Below are 20,166 nucleotides of genomic sequence, written 5' to 3'. Positions count from 1 at the left end.
GTTCTTGATCCAGAGTCTGCTTTCATCTATGATAACAAGATTTTATTTTCATGGAATCTTATCATTTTAATTCATCACTCACTTGTATTTATAATTATCCTCACTTGACCTACTTATATTGAATTATTAGCTATTTCTTTTCACTTTCCAATTTGGAAAAAAAAATTACCTTAGTTAATATAAAGTTGACTGAGACAATTCTTAAAAATTAATCTTAAAAATTAATTTCATCTTAGAATGTAACATAAAGTATGTATAATGTCAGGTAAAATTCTGCTGCACATGTGTAATATAGTTTTGAACTTCTCACTTAGAAGGCTGTCAACCACCAGGACAGAAGACCTCAGAAAGTCTCTTATGGAAGCAACTTCACTTTTAGTAAAGATATAAGAACTTGAAGGGCAGAGGGGTCAAGGCAGATACAGCAGGTCACATCATTACACTGAGCATGGTCAACCTTTCAGAGCAGGTACATTCTCTTTCTCCTGCAGCCAAATATTATAGAAAATACAGAAAGAAAACTCAGATTCTAGTTCAGTGTCAGAATGATAAAGCACTTTTTTCCCAATTATTAATTTTATCTGAGATTATTTTATCATCACAATACTATATTCATCTTGTGTTGCTTACTTGACATTTATGTAATCATTTATGTCAAGATGAAAATCGTATATCATCACTTTGAAAAAGTGCTATCTATTTCATTATCTAAGACATTTTTCTTTCATTGTAAAGTATTAGTAAACTTAAAATATATTACCCAATATAGATATAAACCACAAATAGCTAATATTATGTAGGGGTTACTATATTCCAGGTGTTAAGACTTAAATTAACTCTTCTACTTTGCAAAGATATATTTGAAGTGGAAATAATTATTACTTGGTATTTTATATATCACAAGGAGGTTAAGAAACTTGAAAAATATCATAGAGGTAGGAATAATTGGATGTAATATTAAAACCAGCATGTATAACTTTAAATACTGTACTACAAATTAAGAAAAGGTGAAAATTCCTTGTGCATAATACTTTAGTATTTATGGCAAAAGTTGTTTTATTTTATTTTTATTTTTTTACTTCTCATTAAATCGGAATGATATATGTGTAGTAATACTTCCAGGACATTGATAATTAACACTATATATAGTCATATTTAATTTGAATCTAATTCTGCTGAATTTATCTGATAGGAGACACTGTAAACACCTTTCTCTTATTAAATTCAAATTTCTGGGCTGGGGATGTGGCTCAGTGGTAAAGCAATTGCCTAGCATGTGTGAGATCCTGTTTTAGTCGGCTTTTTCACTGCTGTGACTAAAGGATTTGACCAGAACAACTGTAAGGAGTAAAAGTTTATTTGAGGGCTCATGGTTTCAGAAGTCTGAGTTCATAGAAGAGCTGCTCCATTCTTCGGGGCTAGAGGGAAGGCTTAATATGGCAGGAGAGTGTAGTAGAGGGAAGCAGGTCACATCACTGTGATCAAGAAGCAGAGAGAGAGACTCCATTTTCCAGAAACAAATATATACACTAAAGCCACGCCCTAATTCCCACCTCTTCCAGCCACATCCTACCACTTCAGTTACCACTCAGTTAATCCCTATACTGATTGGGTTAATACTCTTACAACCCAATCATTTCTTCTAGGAATCTTCTTGCATTGTCTCACATAATAGCTTTTGGGAGACAACTCAGTCTAAACCATAATAGGCCCTAAGTTCAATCCTCAGCACCTCCAAAAAATAAAGAAAGAAAGAAAGATATTCAAATTTCTTATCATTACAAATGAGAAATATTATAAAAGTTTTGTATAGAATATACATTACTTTAGAGTAACATAAAAATATATTTATTAATAATATGAGGACATCCTTGAAAGTTTGCCACATTGTATAACAAGTTAAAAATGACTGACCTTTAGAATAATTTGTCTTTAGGAATGGCTATGAGTATTTTAATTTCTGAAAAATAACTATTGAATAAGGATAAGACCAGGAGTGGTGGAGATCTGATGGATCCAGTCTCATCACAGACTCAGAAACAAGCAGTTATAATACCATGTTATCACTACTGAATATAGGTAGAACACAGGCATGTGAGAGACAGTACTACTCCTTAAGTTTTTAATTTGTAACATTATCCATATTATAAGGTATTCAAACAACTTGAGACATGTTATCACCCATAAACTGAAGAAAATAATCCAGATATACACAAATTAAAACCTAGAAATAAAAACAAATTAAAAACTAGAAATAAACAAAAATGGCAGGGAATAAAAATCACTTTTCAATAACAACATTGAAGATAAAGGGCCAAAACTCATTAATCAAAAGACATAGGTTTGAATATTTGATTAGAAAACAAGACCCAACATGCTGCCTCTAAGAGACTCACCTCATAGGCAAAGATGTCTACAGACTGAAGGTGAAATGATAGGGGAAAATATATTATTTGCATGGATCTTGTAAACAAGCAGGAATTTCTACCATCATATCAGATAAAGTGAACTTAATGCCAAAGTTAATCAGAAAGAACAAAGAAGGTCATTTCAGAGTGCTTAAGAAAATTATACAAAAACAAGAAATAAAAATTAGAAATATTTATGCCCCAAACAATGTAGCATGCACTAATATCAAGAATCAAATAGACCACAACACAATAATACTGTGTGAAATTAACATGCCTCTCTCATTACTGGATTGATCATCTAAGCAAAAACTAAATAAAAAATCTATAGAGCTAAAAAATACAATTAATAATTTAGGCTTAAAGAACCTACACAGAACATTTTATCTATCAATGACCAAATACACTTTCTTCATAGCAGCACATGGATCATTTTCTAAAATAGACCATATCTTAGGCAACAAAGCAACATTTAACAAATACAAAAGAGAGATTGAGAGAGAGAAATACCTTGCATTTTATCAGATCATAATGGAAAGAAATTAGAAATCAATGAGAAGATAAAAAGTAGAGCTACTCTAACACTTGCAGACTAAATAATATGCTATTGGATGATGAATGAATAGCAAAATAATTCAAGCGGGAAATAAAAATATAGAGAGGTACCTGAGAATAGTGATACAACATATCAAATCTCTGTGACACAATGAAGGCTGTTCTAAAAGGAAAGCTCATAGTGTTAAATTCATCGATTGAAACAACAGAAAGTCACCAAATAAGTAATCTAACATTATGTCTTAAGGATCTAGATAAAGAAGAACAAATCAACACCAAAATCAGTAGAAGACTGAAAATAATTAAAATCAGAGCCAAATCAATGACATTGAAACAAACAAAAAATTCAAAATATCAACAAAAGCAAAACTTAGCTCTTTGAAAAAGTGAATTAAGAAAATCTTAGCCAAGCTTACAAAAATAAACAGAAAAAATCCTCAAATTGTTAAAATTTGCAATGAAAAAAGTAATAGCACCATGGACACTACTAACATATAGAAGATAATAAGAAAATATTTTAAAGATTTTTACTGCAAAAAATTCAAAACTCTTGAAGATATCCACAAATTTCTAGAGGTATATGACCTACCCAAACTTAACCAAGAGGACATAGAAGATTTAAATAGATCAATTTCAAGTAATGACTTTGAAGATGCCATCAAAATCTTATTAACAAAGAAAAGCCCAAGACTGGATGGATTCTTAACCTAGTTCTAAGAAAAACTAACACCTATCATCTTCAAATTGCTCCACAAAATAGAAAAGGACGGAAACCTTCCAAACTCATTCTATGAAGCTAGTGTTGGCCTGATATCAAAATCAGACAAACACATCAAAGAAAGAAAACTTCAGACTGATATCACTAATGAACATCAATGCAAAAATACTTAATAAAATACTAGCAAAGCACGTAGAAAAACAACATTAAAAAAGAGTACATCATGATCAAGTTGGTTTCATTCCAGGGGTGCAAGTTTGGTTCAACATACAGAAATCAAAAAATGTAATTGATCACATCGGTAGACTTAAAGACAAGAAGTACATGATTATTTCAATAGATGGAGAAAAAGCATTTGAAAAAACATAGCAGCCATTCATGTTTAAAACATTAGAAAAAATAGGGATAGAAGGAAAATACATCAACATTGTAAAATCTATATATGTTAAACCCAGAGCCAACATTATTCTAATTGGAGAAATACTGAAAGCATTTCCTCTATTATAAGATAGGGATGTCTTCTTTCACACTTATATTAATATAATCCTTGAAACTGTATCCAGAGCAATTAGACAAAAGAAAAAAATTAAATGAATAAAATAAGAAAAGAAAAGCTCAAAATATCTGTGTGCCAACTACATGATTTTATATTTAGAATACTCCAGAAATGCCACAGTAAACCTCTAGAACTCATAAACAAATTCAGCAAAGAAGCAGGAATACAACATTAAAACCCATAAATCAATTGTGTTCCTATACACTAATGATGAATCAACTGAAAGAGAAATTAGGAAAACTATCCCATTCACAATAGCCTCAAAAAAATAAAATACTTGGGAATCAATATAATAAAAGAGGCGAAAGACCTCTACAATCAAAACTACAGAACACTAAAGAAAGGAATTAGGTCTTAGAAGATCGAAAGTTTGCCCATGTTCTCAGATAGGCAGAATTAATATTGTCAAAATAGCCATACTACCAAAAACATTATATAAGTTTAATGCAATTCCAATTAAAATTTCAATGACTCATAAAATTCCAATTGCTCATAAAAATATAAAAAGCAGTAATTAAATTTATTTGAAAAAACCTGAGGCCCAGAATAGCCAAAATTGACAAAGGAACGAGATTAGAACCTTTATTCATCAAAATCTGTATTAAGAAAGTGAAAAGTCAAACCACCAATTTATTTTACAAAAAACTGACATTTGATTAATTTCCAATATCTATAAATAACTTCTAGTAAAAAAAAGAAAAATAGATAACCCAATAAAAAAATCGGGCCAAAAAGTTGTATAGGTACTAATCACAAAAGAGAAGACCTAAATAATATGTGCTCACATACTTATATAAATATATAAATATACACACACACACACACACACACATGCAGAACAAACAAAACACACATATGCATGTATATGTGTGGCTTATATATATGTAATAAATTTATTAATAATCAGAAAATTTCAAATTAAATCCCTATAATTTACAATTAATAAAACCAGAATGTTGGACAGGAAATAAAGGAACTATCCTTTATTGTTTATGCAAATTTTCAAGGTGCCTTGTGAAGGCAGAATTAGACAGGCAGTCGGTATAGATAGGTAAATCAAGTCAGGTCAGACCAAGGAAGCCAATTTGAGTGAGTCTGGATAGTTGGAGACTGCCCCCTGAGGGACTGCAATTCCTTCAGAGCCCTGCCTCTCCCCTTATCAAGAACCTCCCTCTGGCTCAAGGTGTTGCTAAGGTAACCTGTCCCAGGAATAGCCCCTCCCTACAGGGATCTATAAAGTTGCTAATTAATGTGTCCTGGGCCCTCCATCCTGCCCTTCCTCCTGCAGCCTACCTGTTTCCACCTTTTGGCCAATACACCCAGCATTCCTGGGTCTAGTCACAAACACAGGAAGAAGAAAGATAGGGGTTAGGGTTAGGGTGAAGACTTAGAAACAGGTAGGACACCTGTAAGACACCTAAGACTTAGAAACAGGTAGGACACCTGTATTCTTGGGATACCGGATACCCAGAGGGGAGAAAGGGTCATAGCTGGTATGTTACCCCTTTTTAAATAAAAACTGCTTTGCATGTTTGCCTCAGCGTGCTTCTCTAATGTTCAAACTTCAACATGTGAGGAAGCAGAACTTGTCACCGATAACCAGTCGTATCACTTGGAAAGGTACTATAATTTAGTAAGTTTGAAGATATACTGTTTGAATTAGCAATTGCACTCTTGGGAATATACCTGGGAGAATCTACATAACGTAAAATAGTGTTCACAGCAGCATCTTTCATAAAAACTCAAAGTTAAAAACAATCTTGAGGGCTGGGATTGTGGCTCAGCAGTAGAGCACTCGCCTAGCATAGGCGGGACCCGGGTTCGATTCTCAGTACCACATAAAAATAAAGGCATTGTGTTGTGTCCATCTACATCTAAAAAATAAATATAAAAAAAACAACAACAACAATCTTGTAGTCCCTCCAACATGGTGATAAAATATGTGCAGTAGTTATATGATGAAATGTGATACAGGAAAGAAAATGACTACTGCAGAATATCCACAACATTGATGTCTACCACAGACATAAAGTCAGAGGAAGTAATGTAGAGTATAATGTATATAGCACAATTCCATTCAAATAAAATTTCTATATGTCTTCTCCAACATTTATTTTCTGATTAATAGTGATTATAATGGATGTGAAGTGGTATTTCATTATTATTTTGGTTTTCATCTCCCAGTTTCATTTAAGCAGGGATAATTTTCATCACATTTATATCACCACTGCTCCCACCCTGCACCTTTGTTTCTTTCCTCTTTCAGGCAAATACCATTGTTAATAGCCAAAAGACATAGAGTCTTTCAAGCGGAACTCCCCATGAGTCCCTGGCACCTTACAATAAAGTCACTGCATACCTACATTTACTCGTAAAAAAGTTTTCATTATTCATACAATTTTGCAGTTCTTGTGACTACTCTGCTTAGATCCATCCTTTAAGGTATGACAAGTAAAATAAGAATCTTTCCTTACTTGAGTTGTTACATTAAACCCAGAATGAGTAAAAGATACTGGGAAACCTTTTGAGGATTCTAGGTTCTTTTGACCTTAGTTTTAAAATAAAAAAATAATCAGGAAATGTTTTCTTGCTGGGCCACAGCCAATGATTCTTAGCCAGAAAAAACTCTGTAGAGTTCCTTTTCAGCTGGACCCCTGAGGTTGGGCCTTCAGTGGAGGTCCCGGGGTGGTGAGGACATGGCAAGTCCAATGCCACTCCTCTGGCTTGTGCACACTCAGAGGAGACCTGGAGGGAGCTGTCACCTTGAACTGGATCCAGTTTAGAAAAGGTGATTGAGCTCCAAGCTCTGGGAGAATTTCCTCTCCAAACCCAGCGGGTAGGGCCTCTGAGCTGTAACCTTCCTATCAGTTTATTTTGATACATAGACAGAAGTCAGCACATTTTTAAAAACACTTAAGCCCATTGTTTCCTTTTTTGGGGAAAAAAAATGTGCTAAGGAATTTTAAGCTTCTCTAGCAGCACCCTTACTCACAGCCAGATTAAATTTCTCTTTCCTCATAGATTCCCTGAGGCATCATTATAATGAAAAAGTAGGCATCAGAAAAACACTTACCCAGTTGTGTCTAGAGAAAAAGTCACTTTTTGGATGACCCATGTAAAACTCTCCACACATTTTATTCTAATTACAGCTTTGCAGTCATTCTCATCTCCAGTGAATACTAGTGAACTGCTGCCCCCTAAAGGTCACGACCTTGGGCACCAGAAAGTGTTTGTCATCACCAACAAGGACTAAAATAACACTGATGGCTGCTTTCAGGAAGTCTGGGAATGAGAGCTGGACAAGTGCTGCTTTCTTGTTCCCCTACATGGATTGACTGATGGGTTTTACTCACTTAATGTTCTCTACAGTTTATCTCTACTTTTCCTAACTCTCTCTCTGGCCTTCTTACCCCTTGGGTTTCTCATTCATTCCAGATTCTTCTCTCTTTCTTTTTTCCTTCATCCTGTCTTCAGCCAACCCAGCAGATAAAGGGTCACAGAATGCTGAACATGACTTGTAGGAAAATGCTGTTCTTTAGTTTGTTGACAGCTTTCTTCTGTAGATTTTATTCTTCAGAAGGGTAAGGATTGCCATACTGGTCAATGTTTCCTTTGAGCCAAGACCAGCGCTTGGCATGTATTAGGTTATTATTAAATTTTTAAGTAAATTACTTCTGGAAGAAATAAGATATCATTTGGTTTTCTTGTACTCTTGCCATATAGTTCTTTACTTGCCTTTCTTTTTTACTTTCTACATTGTCTATTAAAACTTCCTACTCTGTTACTCTCTTTGTGCTGTGCTTTTATAAAATGCCCTTTATATTTCAGCGGATGATTTGTTTGGGAATTATCTTATTTTCACATTTCCCAAGGGTCTTCCCATGGCATTGCATGTCCCAACAACTATATGATTTGTAAATTTATCTATATGGACCATCTCAGTTTTAAACTTGTCCTTTAGAATAGTTGATATAGATACAGCTAAAGGCAGAGAACAGTTTAACACAGTATTGTTTGGGATAGGACCAGCCTTCATGGGAAATCAATTTTGACACACGCAATCAGTTTTTGGAAGACATGAATGTGATTCATACTATGGTCACAAAGTTGCTCAACAGTGAAATATTTTTAGAACACTTCTTACTTTTTAAACTAACTTCCTTTTAGATTTAGATTTTGGTTTTTCAGATTGACTCTGTGGTAGCAACAATAGTCCAGATGTTCTTATTTCATAAGAAAAGATGCTGAACATAAAGCTAAAAGTGTGCCTCTCCTATATAGGCACATGTTATGTTGCCTTACACACAGGAAATATCTATCACATTCTCTAAGTGTTTATTTTATTTATTTTTTCTATAAACACTGATTTAATTTCTACTGACATACTAGGTTACATTGCTAAGTTTTGGAACCACAAAAAAAAATTTTAAAAAATCATCACAGACTATTGATGAATTGACAACAATACTCATAAGAATGAATTTAAAGCTATTTTCATTGATCAAACTGGTAGTGGAATAAACTGTTTTGGACAATTAAATATTTTGTTGTTTGTTTACAATGCCTAGAGAAAACCCAAGCTGAAAGCTGAGATAATGGTAAGAAGACTTATTTTATTTGTTCTGTATGTCTTTTAAAGACCCATAAAATTGGTTCTTTAAATAAGTTCTAAATTGGCTTATTCTGAGAACCTGAAATACTAGTTAGAACAAATTATTTATTCTCCTTTGAGTGAACAATAAAGCTCTAAACAGAATAATGTCAGTACTCTTCTGTTCTATATTTTCTCAGGTCCCTGGAGGACCCACTGCTATTCAAAGTACTTCATCAACACATTAAAGATTCATTTAGCGAAGATATCAGGGCCTCCACTAAAATACAGTCTGGGCTCTCCAGAGTACTTACCTCCATTTGTGACTCATCCCACACTTTTCTAATAGTGAATTTTTAAATGGGAAATGGAGTCCAGGGAGAGCATCAGAACCTCAGTGAAGGAAGGAGTGGGTCTGGGTAACATTGTAGTCCTGTCTCCAAATTACTCAGCCACTCCTTCCAGTCATGCAGCTCCTACCCAGGCCTCTGCTTCTTGGCTTAGCCAAAATAGAGGCATTGCTCACCATCCAAAAGGTCAAACTTAATGGAAAGTTGAGCAGGGATGAGGGGACATTGCCCACATGGATAAAGGGAAACGAATAAAAAAGTAACTTTATTTCTTTTGCCGTGTTCCATGTTGTTTCCTTTGTTACAGTGGTCCATTGTCTCCCTTTGTTTCCACCAAATCAGCACGCCTCTGATTGGCCTAAAGGGGCCTAGCTTTGTTCTTGTTTCCTTGACTGAAGATAGTTTACCAAGTTATCTGATTTTTTTTTCAACTTTTGTGAACTGTTTGAGAAAATCAAGAAAGTTAGCTTCCTCTCTTAATGAAGTAACATGTTACAATCCTTTAGTTTCCTATCAAGGTGACTGAATCCAATAATAGAAGAAATATTATTCATCTTTTAAAATAACTGGACTAAGGTTTGGTAGAGGTCAATTTTCTTTTTTTAATTTTTTTAATTTTTTTTTAGAGGTCAATTTTCTTCTGTGGAAAACTGTTAAAAATCCAAATTCACATCTCACTTCACCTAGAGTCAGGATGTCTCCTCCATAAAAACCCAGACTGTAAAGGATCCAAGTGAAAGTGGGCTTAAAACCAGGAAAAATGTTACAAATCTGCCAGTGAAGCCACTATGAACACGATTCATGAGTCACTAAGCCAAATAATAATAATAGAACTCTCAATAATAGAACTCTTTTTCCTTCACAGTACACACTTTTTTAAAGTTTCCAATGTGTTTTCAAATGTATTGTTTCAGGTAGGTAGAACAGATATGATATGAGGATATTAAATTGCAGACAGTGAAACTCAGCTGATTTGCAGAAAATCTAACAGCAGCACCAGGACTATTTTCCTTTCGGGCAATATCTGTGTGAGTTTTTTTTTTTTTTTTCTTTCCACTTAGACCACTTGGAGCCAGGAAACTGACATCTTATACCAAACAGCTATCCCTTTTGGTAACTATTCAAACTGGTTTTGGCTTTTGGTTCCAACATCTTCAACAAACATTTCTTTCCTTTTCTACATGTAACAGTATAATCACCAGCAAATAATTGCACATGAATTCTCAAATATAGATAAAAGTACTGATATCTTATATTTAATAGTTGAACTTTCCAATTATACTACGAGTGCATCAGTAGGAAGAATTGCCATGTCTGAATTCCTGAAGTCATATGATATACTTAGGCATTACGGTGACCCTGCATTGTTGGAATGTATGAATGGTTCATAAATTTAATTTTGAAAGAATTCGACAGAGGAAAATAGGTTGCTTTGTGAAGGCATTTTCCCACTGTTAAAATATATAAAATAGCTTTTCCACCATTTATGTTGGTATTTGACTTCCAAGTCTTATTCTTTATTGTGATAATAATATATTAGTAACATCATAATCTTGATTTCAGAGAAAACTTAAAAAGAAGGATAGGTCTTTCTTGCTTGATTGAGGCCAGTTAAAGAAATCAAATATGTACCTACATGAGGAAATTGACTTTACCAAAAAGCCATTACTTTCAAAGTTAAAATCCAGCATCTCCTTCCTCTAATTGTCAACCTCTAATTCTTTTCCCTGTAACTTGGTTTTCTTGATAATAGAAAAAGAATGGTAACAATAAGGAACATTAAAAAATATAATTGGCAGTATTACTGTGCTTGTAGCTTGCTTTATAACAAATCATTCCAGAGATGAAAAATTATTCCCTCTATTCTTGATGCCTCAGCTCAAATTTATTTCCTCTGACCTGTTGGTACTGACCAAACATATTAGGCATGGTGGTCTGGCACTCTTGTCTGGAAAAAAACTTCTTATTGATTATGACTTTTCACCTCCTTCATCTTCCTGCAGGCATTTTTTTACCATTTGTGTTAGTCAGCTTTTTGTGGCTGTGACCAGAAGTCATGATATGAACCACTAAAAGAAGGAAAAGTTTGTTTTGCCTCACTGTGTCAGAGGTTCAGTCCACGTAGAGTAGATTCTTGCTCTAGGTGGAGCAGAACATCATGACAGATGGGTGTGGCAGAGGAAAGTTGCTCAATTCCTGACAGCCAAGAAGCAAACTTGAGTGCAAGGATTCAGGCATAATATAATACTAAAGGGCATACTTCCCAGTGATTATTTTCTTCAGTCATGCCCTGCCTCATTTCAGTTACCACCCATTAATCCATCTATATTATCAACCCATCAAATGGGTTAATCCACTGTCTAGTTCACAACTCTCATAATCTAATCATTTTACCTCTTAATATTCCTGAATTGTTTCACACATGAGATTTAGGGGCTACATCATATTTAGACCTTAACACCAGGCCTTTTTAAAAGGACTGCTCAAACTAAGGTATGGCTCTGTATGTAGGTGTGCACATGTGCATGTGGGTTTAGGCTTGCTGTGTTTTCTCTATCCTTAATATCTTAGATGAAAAGAAAGAGGTTTGCCTTGGGGTTGGCACTATTGGTGTCCAGATATTTGCTGAGAACTTACATAAAACTTCCCATAATATCAGGATGTCAAGACTACCAGAACCTTCTTTGTTATTGAGTACCTGTTGACACCATACCTACTAGGGCTATCATGCTTCCCATGAGAAATAGGAGAAATTGATAGGGGGATTTTTAAGTATCTAAGAAACAATGATGGAATTAATAGGCTAATGGAAAAAAATTGCTTTGAATTTTCATATTTATTGCTTTCAATTGATGTATTCCTGAATCCTAGTTGGTCCTGACTTCCTGATGGCAGGCTGGAGGAGCTTTCATGGACCAAATAATCCATCTTTCTTTCATATTCTCACTGCTGGAGTGGAGTCTTCATTCTTTAACTCAATTAAATAACTTCTTCTTTTTTCCCCCCAATTGTTTAAAATTATATCCTGCCTTCTTTGCCTTCTATTCCAGCTCATTTACTTTTTACCACATGCTGGGAGAAAAGTAAAAATAAAAATATTCATTATTGTAAAAATGCACCAAAAGCAATAACAATTACAGTAGAATATGAAGGATCAAAAAAATGAGGTTAGAGAAAAAAAGGAGATATTTTAATTGCATGAACTACAAATTGAGGGAAAACTTAAAGAGATGGTCAGTGTAAGTGGTTAGAAAGATTAGAGAAGGCATGAAGATTTTGGCATCCCTCATACCTATCCTGTTCCATGTTAGGAGCCACAGGAGTCAGAAATTTGGATGACAAGAGAGTGAGCCCTGTGTTCCATACATTTTTCACTGTTTCCTTCAACTTCATTGACTAATTAAAAGTGGCTTCATTTGAGAGATTTATTTTCATAATTTAATATTTGTATACTCTTTGAGACTTATTAAAGTGTCTTCATATTAAGAGATTTAATCTGATTTAAAAATACTCTTTTTAGAATATAAGAAAGTTATTACCTGCTTTTTTAAAAGAAGTTTAAAGTTTAGAGAGTTTATGACATTGTTCTTGAATTTTAGAGTGTAAACCCTATGGCCAGCTACTTTTCCATACAGTCTCATAATTTTACTAAGTATTTGTGTAATCCTAAAACAAAACAAAACAAAACAAAAACAGAAACAAAAGCAAAAACCCCCTAGCTTTCTTGACTTATTCTTTCTCCAAATCAAGATGATAAGATAGAAGTGGGTCTTTGGATAAGAAACAGAAGGTTGAAGTGCTTACTTCTAAAGTATGTTAGTTGCTATCAGGGAAATAGCAACATTACAAAAGGGCTATCTTCAGGGAGAAAAATATTTAAAAATGGTATCTGACTACATCTTGTTTCACAGTGGGTTAGTGGAAGAATGCAACTAATATTGAGTTTCAATTAGTTGTAATTTTAGGCTTTTAAACATAATTTCACTTACTACCTAGCATAATTTTGTGATTACATTGTTAGCTCCATTTTTAATAGATATATGTGCCCAGATTCTATGATTTTAGTTACCATTCCAAAATTCATACAAACAGTAAATGCCAGAGCCTGAGTTTGAACTCAAATCTTTCAACTCATAAGTCAATAGATGAGCAAAAACCAGCCATAAGAAATGTATCAAAGGAAAGCAAATGGTCAGAGAATCTAGAGCTGCCAGTGATACATACAAATGATAGAAAGATCTGCTGCCTAATAAGGCCATCAAAGCCTTTAGACCCATGTTCTTCCTCTTGGGTCAGGTATTCCTCTAACAGCCATCAGCCTACTTTGGGCACATGTCAATTAGGAAAAACGTGTGACTGATAAATTTTATTTTAACTTTTCTATCCTTTAAGTGTATATGTTTTATTGCTTTTTGGTTTGTAGAAGTCTTAAAGTGTATTATACTCAATATTTGACCATGGAGAACATAGTTTAACCATGTCTTTGTTTCTCTGCCTATTTATTTTTTCACTTCCAGCTCATTTACTTTTTACCACATGCTGGGAGAAAAGTAAAAATAAAAATATTCATTATTGTAAAGATGCACTGAAAGCAATAACAATTACAGTAGAATATGATGGAATTAAAAATGAGTTTAGAGAGAAAAAAGGAGATACTTTAATTGCATGAACTACGAATTGAGGGAAAACAAAGAAATGATCAGTGTAAGTGGTTAGAAAGATTAGAGAAGGCATGAAGATTTTGGCATCCCTGATTTCCATGAAACCAATGAAGTATTTCATTAAGCTGTTTAATGGAAACAAGAAAACCTCTTGAATCTACTGAAATCTTTTTTTTAGGAATGTTTTATTGCAACAACTTTAGAGACTGAAACATTTTCCAACAATTTCTTCTGTGAAATTCCAATAGCTTCTCACATAAATCATGAGCACTGTACCCACCCAGAAATAACAATAACAACAAAAAAGGGACCAAAAGTTCATATTACTAAGAGAAAAAGAAACAGAATCTGTTTTTCCATGAAAAATCTCTAGCCAATTTATGTCTCTGTGGAAAATATTTATCTGGAATAAACAATCTCTAATATTTCCCTAAACATATTTTATTATCTCCATTATAATGTAAAATATCTAATCTTGAAAGTGCCAATGATTAATTTCCTAAATATTTACTATATATAACATGCTCATGGAGTCACTTTACAACTAGAAAATATTAACAATAATCCATTATAGGATTTTTAGAAACTGCTAGGAGTATAGTGGTGGAGTCCACCACATTTGGTCTCCAGGACTGTTGTTCTTAATACCAGTCATCATTTTCAAATAATCAGCCATAAACAAGCTCTTGAAAATTACATTGCCCTGAATAAATTCAGGCTTCCAAAAATGTTGGTTTAGGGTTTCAGTCTAAAGTTGACCTTCATATTGAAAACAGTGTGTGCTCTGAAGTGTTCTGCACTTTCAATATGTGGGACCTGCTCCCTACATCATGGGCATCATCCTCTTACAGCTATGAGCAAGCTAAGTTAAGAAAGTTCCCTGAGCTGGGTGCTAAGTACACGCCTGTAATCCCAGAGGCTCAGGAGGCTAAGGCAGAAGGATACTGTAAGTGTAAAGCCAACCTCAGCAAATCAGTGAGGCCCTGTCTCAAAATAAAATATCAAACGGGGACTAGGGATGTGGCTCAGTGGTTAAGTGCCTCTGGGTTCAATCCTTGGTACCATAACAAAACAAAATGAAAAGAGTTACCTGAGGTACAGATTTGAACCAATGTTATTCTGACTTCAGAGAGCAAGATTCTGAACATTTTAATACATAATCAGAAAAATACACACACACACACACACACACACAGTTTTAAAATTAAGCCAGATCAGGAAAACATGAAGACACTGATTTAGAATTTCATCAACTCTGAGCGCTATTACATTGATTCCACTTTGTGATTTATACAGTGTCTTCAGTCAGCTTTCTCCAGAAGTACAACCTAAGAGGTGCTTTTGGAAGCACAGTAGGTTATGTAGGAAGTGATCTCGGGACAGGTGGTAGAGTTAGTAAGAAGATAGAGAAGGAAAATAAGCCTCTAGAGGGTGTGATAATGTGTAGGTTACTGCTGAAGACAGTGCCATCACTATTACGCTGGGATCTCTATGAAGTGTAGAACAGTTGTTCTTCCCAGGGAGCCAAAACAGTGGAATATTTAAACACCAACCCCTGACTCTCATTGGTTACACTCTGTTCTGCTCTCTAGAAAGCTAATTCTCTAACCTTTCTGTTCTGCATATTCTTGACCTGTTGTGGTTTATATATGAAGTGCCCCCCAAAGGCTCACGTGTGAGAAAATGCAAGAATTTTCAGAGGTGGAATGATTGGGTTATGAAAGCCTTAGCCTAAATAGTGGATTAATACATGATATGGACAATTGGGTTTTAACTGTAGGCAGGGAGGGTATGGCTGAAGGAGGTAGATCACTAGAACATATCTTTGGGGCTTATATTTAGTTCTTGGTGAGCTTAGTACCTAGTTTTCTCTGCTTCCAGATTGCCATATCCTGAGCTGTTTTTCTCCTCCACATCTTTCTGCCATGAAGTTCTGCATCCTCAGGCCCAGGGCAATGGAGTCAGCCATCTATGAACTCAGACCTCTGAAACTGTGAGCACCAAATAAACTTTTGCTCCTTTTAAATTGTTAATGCCAAGTATTTTTGTCACAGTTGTGAAAAATCTGACCATGACCCTAGTAGTTTTCGAGGGTCAAATAAACATTTTAGACAATCATGGTGGCTTGCCATAAAATTCACTGAATTGATGAGTACTGAGGAAATGTGAGGGGCCAATGACACTATCTACTACAAATAATGCATTTAACTTACTATGTAGTTTCTAATCATGGCAGAGAGAAAAATGACATTTCTCAAGTGGATTTCTGGTTAACAAGAGTTCACAGAACTGTGGGCAACTTTTTTTTTTTCTTTTTTTTCCTCCATGATGTTGTTTCCCTCTCTCCCAAATTACATCACATTAAGTGTAAGAGCTCTGTATGCTTTCTTATTGTAACCATATAATAAGGCTGTAATAGATACTTGATAACGATATACATTTGCTGATTTAAATTCAATTTATCAAGCAAATATTTGCTAAATATCTATAGCGTGCATTGTAAAGACTATGCTATGGAGTGCACACAGTATTTCTTTGTGTTTTTTTAAGCAAATAATATATAGAGATATTTAAATTGAAAAAAAAATAACAGACACATTCAAGCTGAAATACAACTAGTGTTTATAGATACAAGTAAAGAAGCAAATATGCCAATTTGACTACAAATGTACAGAGGGCTTTAGAAATGATATCATGGAGAAAATATTTTCTGAAAAGACTGGTAGATTGCATGTGGATGGAAAGAAGCAGGAGCCATCATTTTGGCTAGGAAAGAAAATACTGGTCTTTGGATACATTGTGTGATATGTTCTTAAAACAGATGACATGGTATCTACTAACAGTTGGATTATATAGAATAGCTACTTAAGAGCCATTTAAAAGTTTTGAGTTCAGTGGTACTATGATAAAACTAGTATTTTAAGAAGATATTTTGGCAACAGTAATCAAGTTAGCATAGAAGAGTAAAATTTAAGTTTGAAAGTCCTTGTAAATGGCTATGATATTTCAAGCAGTAATTAGGGAAGAGCTAGATAAGGAATATTTTCCTTTTTGTTATATGATGTGAGAAGTACTTGTTTCTGCTAAGAAATGGTACTAAGTAATAGTACTGAGACATTTTGAGTTCAGAGTAATAATGGCCATCCAGACAACAAGGAGGTTAGTTGGTGACAGGTAGAAAGGAAATATGAGCTGTGAGTATTGATTTAGATGTCAAACAAATGTGAATGAACTGTGAAGTTGAAAAATGTGATAAATTTCTTTGGGGAAGAATATAAAAAGGAGTAAGCTTGAAACAGAGAATCCGAATCTTCATCTTAGAAACTCCTCAATTCACAATTTCAACTGTATAAATTGCACAGTTTAAAAAAATTCAAGAGAAAAAATAGGAAAAAATAAAAGAAAAGAGAGTCTTAAACATAGTGCTCTAGTTGTGCACTGAACTCACTATCAAGAGCTATCAGATGACTCTCAGTAATAACACCCCAAAATGGTTTCACTTCCTATGGTTTTTAAATCATTATTAAATATTTGATATTTAAAGAAAACAAGTTTGAAAACTGAACATTCTATTTTGTGATTCTGTGCACATTTTAAAAACATTAGGTTGTATTTTGGGTAATGTGTCCACCCATTCTCCTCTGCCACACACACACAATGCACTGTGTTTATATTTGAATCTGTTAGGTTCCATCTAGTCACATTTCTCCTTAGTTGGGAAATGCAAAACCTTCAAACTGTGACTTTGAGTCCATGGCAGTTATGTGGGCTCCAGGCTTGTTCTGCACTGCAGTAGGATTGAGTTAAAATTGTCTTTTGTTTACTTAAACACCTAACTGAACTAGGAGACAGCTTGTAATAGAATGCTGACTATCACTTTTTATAGCATTCTAAAAGGCCTTCTTTAAAAGGGAGGGATTTAGTTGATTTAATTTTTTTTTCAGATTCCAAAGAGGATTAAAGACTGTGTGGAAGAGCATCTCCCACCTCCCAATTAAATTAGTGATGTTATTAAGAAATGTGTTTCATTTAGGGAAAAACAAAAATTGTAAACCAGGTCAATGTGTTTAGAATTCTGTTGAACTTGGAATGATGTTTCTATTATAATTCTGTGTCAATTCTCTTTTAAGGATAAATGAACATAATAGAAATATAACTTTTTTTTCTTAGAGACATGGTGGAGTTTGTAGTAAACAATATCCTTGGTTTTCTTTTGTACTAACTGGTGAATTTATTGACAGGGGCTTATAAATAAAACTGTTTAGATTGAAGAACATTATAATCTGAAATCAAGTGATTCCTGAAGAGTTTAGTGAATGCACACTACGTGTTGACTAAATGATATTTGAATTATTGAAAAAGTAGAAGAATAATAAAAAGAATAAATACTCTGAAATTCTGAAGTGAAATATATCTGGATACAAAAATTCCTTATGGGCAATTAAACCCATTATCTTATTTCCCTTCAAAGCTGCTTCTGCATTCATCCAAGTGCTAACTTCCATACTTATTTTTCTTCTTATGCCTCTTCTTCATATGCAATTCACTTTCTGCTGGATGTATCAAACCTATCCTTGTTCTTGCCTCCCCTTTGATTTAGAATTTAGACTTTTCCTCTTAGTTGCTAATTAGAATAACTCAAGAAGGTAAATCTTGGCTGAACACTAATAAATAAATGTATGTTTAAACTGTAAGACTGGAGAGAATTCTCTTGAGGCAGAATTTGACTCTCCATTGAAATGTATTAAAAGTGAGGTAAAGCATTCCTTTTTAATTCAACTGCTTAAAGTATATTTGTAGTCTCTTGCTTTTAAATCCAGCTCAGAAGATACCTCTTGTATGGATTACGAGGGTCAATTGAGTCCAAAGTGATACTTCTCTGTGATTCCTAACACTTTGTTTGCACCACTGTTGTGGGACAAATTACATTTGCCTCTATTACTCATTTTAGTATAGTTCTGAGGAAAGTACCTATTCCTTTTGAAAATGTATTTCTGAATAATTTTGGCCAAATTATATTGTTGTATTATGTGCCTGTACAAATATGTAACATAGTTTTACCTTTATGTAAAACTATGATGCACAAATAAAATATGAAAAAATTTCTAAAAAAGTGTATTTCTTTCAGTGTATAATATTATTTAAAAAATATATTAAGTATTCTGTATTTTATTGAAATGAAACTGGAGCAATATCTCCATATCTCCATCCTTTATGCATGCAATGTGATGGGCTATGTCTAAAGTCCTGCCTCTCTGTAGAACACTAGGATTCTATGGTTATGAATCTGCATAGTCATTAATGTAGCGTTTAAGTATTTTTGACAGGACCACTGACACTTCTTACACAAAGAGTAGGTTCATTCTGCCATGCTAGGGGACATCTATGAATTCACTGGCTAACCTCATCCATTCTCTTATTTTCTTCATTCCCTCAGCCCCTTTGTCCCTCCAGCTCGGTATAGAATTTCCATTTCAGGCTATACTTTTATCTCTCCTCTGAAGTCATTGTTTCCTGGAGGATATCACAGTCAAGAGCCCTATTTGCTTGGCCTTCTCTTGTCCTGCCCCATTGTTCTTTCTCATTCATTTCCTTTGGAAACCTCTCAATACAGTGACCAGACAGAATCTACTGCATGATGAGAATTTCTCTTCTCTGCTGTGTTTTTACCTGATACTTGCTATTATGAAAGTAGGATGCTTTTTAATATTCTCATAAAGAGCTAGGAAACTCATGCTTGCCAACTTAAGAGGGGCCTTTAAAACCTAAAGGAGTTCAACATCTGCTTTTCATTGGGTACACATTTTCCAAGGGCGAGGCATTTCGCTAGGCTCCATGGGAAATGAGGATAAAACCTGACACCTGGATCTTATCCTCAAGAAACTTGTAATTTAATTGGGGAAAACTTGACATAAACAAAGGTAACATTTAAACAACAATAGCAACAATAGTATACTTTTGATAAACTGCTAAATCCGCTAAAAAGAAACAGATAAAAGAGACACTGAAAAGCTAACTTTTCAGCTTGTGTAGCAATATATCAGTTTAATTTTGTCATCTCTCTACTAGTGCCTTGATGAAAGGCATCCATTTTGGCTAACTGCTCTTTCAGTATGATTCCCTGGGCAGCAAAATATACAGGTCTTGAATACAAGTATTGTACTTTTTTAGAATGTTTTTAAAATAATTTGTGTTATAATTTTGTTCATAATCTAGATCACTTTTAAATAAAAATCTTTAAATTTTTTAAAATTTGTTTTAATTAGTTATATATGAAAGTAGAATGCACTTTGATACATCATATATATTAGAGTATAATTTCTCATT

Source organism: Ictidomys tridecemlineatus, chromosome 10, assembly GCF_052094955.1.
Source record: "Ictidomys tridecemlineatus isolate mIctTri1 chromosome 10, mIctTri1.hap1, whole genome shotgun sequence".
Lineage (NCBI taxonomy): Eukaryota > Metazoa > Chordata > Mammalia > Rodentia > Sciuridae > Ictidomys > Ictidomys tridecemlineatus.
This window is presented reverse-complemented; position numbering follows the sequence as displayed.